This window comes from Sinocyclocheilus anshuiensis, unplaced genomic scaffold (assembly GCF_001515605.1).
Source record: "Sinocyclocheilus anshuiensis isolate Anshui unplaced genomic scaffold, SAMN03320099.WGS_v1.1 scaffold1549, whole genome shotgun sequence".
NCBI lineage: Eukaryota > Metazoa > Chordata > Actinopteri > Cypriniformes > Cyprinidae > Sinocyclocheilus > Sinocyclocheilus anshuiensis.
Window position 1 is genome coordinate 196,275 of NW_015538373.1, and position 1,817 is coordinate 198,091.

At 32.0% G+C, this 1,817-nt stretch overlaps 1 pseudogene; it reads left to right on the top strand.

Moving 5' to 3' along the window:
• LOC107683756 (pappalysin-1-like) overlaps positions 1 to 1,817 on the top strand; it is a 133,669-nt pseudogene that overhangs the window by 118,931 nt on the left and 12,921 nt on the right.

Below are 1,817 nucleotides of genomic sequence, written 5' to 3' on the forward strand. Positions count from 1 at the left end.
GAGGGAACAGAACACTTACAATAACTGAGTACCATTGTGTGTCAATTTTCAGATGCAAACACAGGGATTGGTGCTGACTTTGTGATGGCAATGGTGCAGCAAAATCGCATGTTCTGCTTGTCTTTCTGAAAACCTCTTTCTTTCGTTCCTCTTTTCAGCACATAGTCTGCACCATGGGCCTGAAGTGGTACCCCCATCCGGAAGTCCTGCGCTGCATAAAAGGATGTGAGGTAAGACATCCGGATAACCATCCATATCCTCTCAAATGGCTCTCTATCCTCTCTTCCCTCCCTCACTGGCAACACTCTTGCCTTGACCTCCATTTGCAGAGGCTCAAGAAGTTTTATGAAGATGAAGATGTAGAGGAACTCTACACTAAAGTTAGTATATGTCCAAGTGCTAATACTTATTGCATTGGCATATAGTTCAGTGCTCCTCCTATCTTTCTGTTTCCCCCTCTGTGCTTGTCGATACCTGTCACTTGGTGCAATATTTTTGTAGTATAGACTGGCATATCTACAAATGTTTAAGTAACTCTCATCTACACCATACGTCCCCTTTCTTGTTTGATAAGAAGGGATCTGACAATAAAAAGGTTCAGTTAACCAATTTCTTCCACATAAGAAAGAAAAGAATGCTTTGGGAAATCATAATTAAGAGTTAAAAAGTTGGAAGTCTGAAAGTCGTAAGACTTACTAAAGTAAACTAAACTGACCTAAGGCTTTCTGTCATAATTATATTACAATGTCATGGTTATATCTCATAATTGTGACTTAGTATTTCATAATTACAAATTTTGAAATACTAAGTCATAATTATGTGATAAAGTTTAATTATGACAAAGCCACAGTCTCATAATTGTGACTTTTTTGTTTCTCTCATAATTTTGACTTTGTATCTCATCTTTTTTTTTTTTTCATTTTGATTTAGTGTCTTATCATTTTAACTTTTTTAATCCCATAATTCTGATTTAGTATGACATAACTTGAACTTTTTCCATAATTGTGACTTACTGTTATTATTCTGACTTTTTATCTCATAATTATGACGCATCATCACATAATTTTTACCTTTTATCTTGTAATTGACAAATTAACTCGTTTTGACTTTTTGTCTAATATTTTTTTTTGTCTCATAATTATGACTTAGTATTTTTTCTTTTTGACTTAGTATCTCATCATTTTGACTTTTTATCTCATTAATATGACTTATGTATTTTTGCCTGTCATAATTTTGACTTTGTATCTCATAATTTATACTTTTTTGTATCATATTTATACGTTTTTTTAGTGTTGGCGAGTATATGTAACAGTGCCAGTTGCCAGTTGGCGGGTACAACTTTTACGAATGATAACAACGCAATGAAGTGAAAACAACAGTCAGTTTTTAAAAAGATTAACCGTTTCTGACATAAGCGAATAAAATAATATTTTCCGAAGACAAGATCATCGTGATTAGTTGTTCTGTCATAAGCGACAAGAGCGAGTTAAATAATAGGACACAAATGGCTGATAAGGTCTCATAATTTATACTTTTTTGTATCATATTTATACGTTTTTTTCTCAATGTCTACATTATAATAATGACTTGCTATGTCTTAATTTTGACTTTTTATCTCATAATTGTGACTTGGTATCTCATAGTTTTGACATTTTAAATCATTCATTTGAATTAGTATTACATCATTTCAACGTTTTGTCATATTCATGACTTGTTATAATTATAATTTACCAAAGCATGATTTATTATTTTTCTTTCTTTCTTTCTTTCTTTCTTTCTTTCTTTCTTTCTTTCTTTCTTTCTTTCTTGCTTTTGTG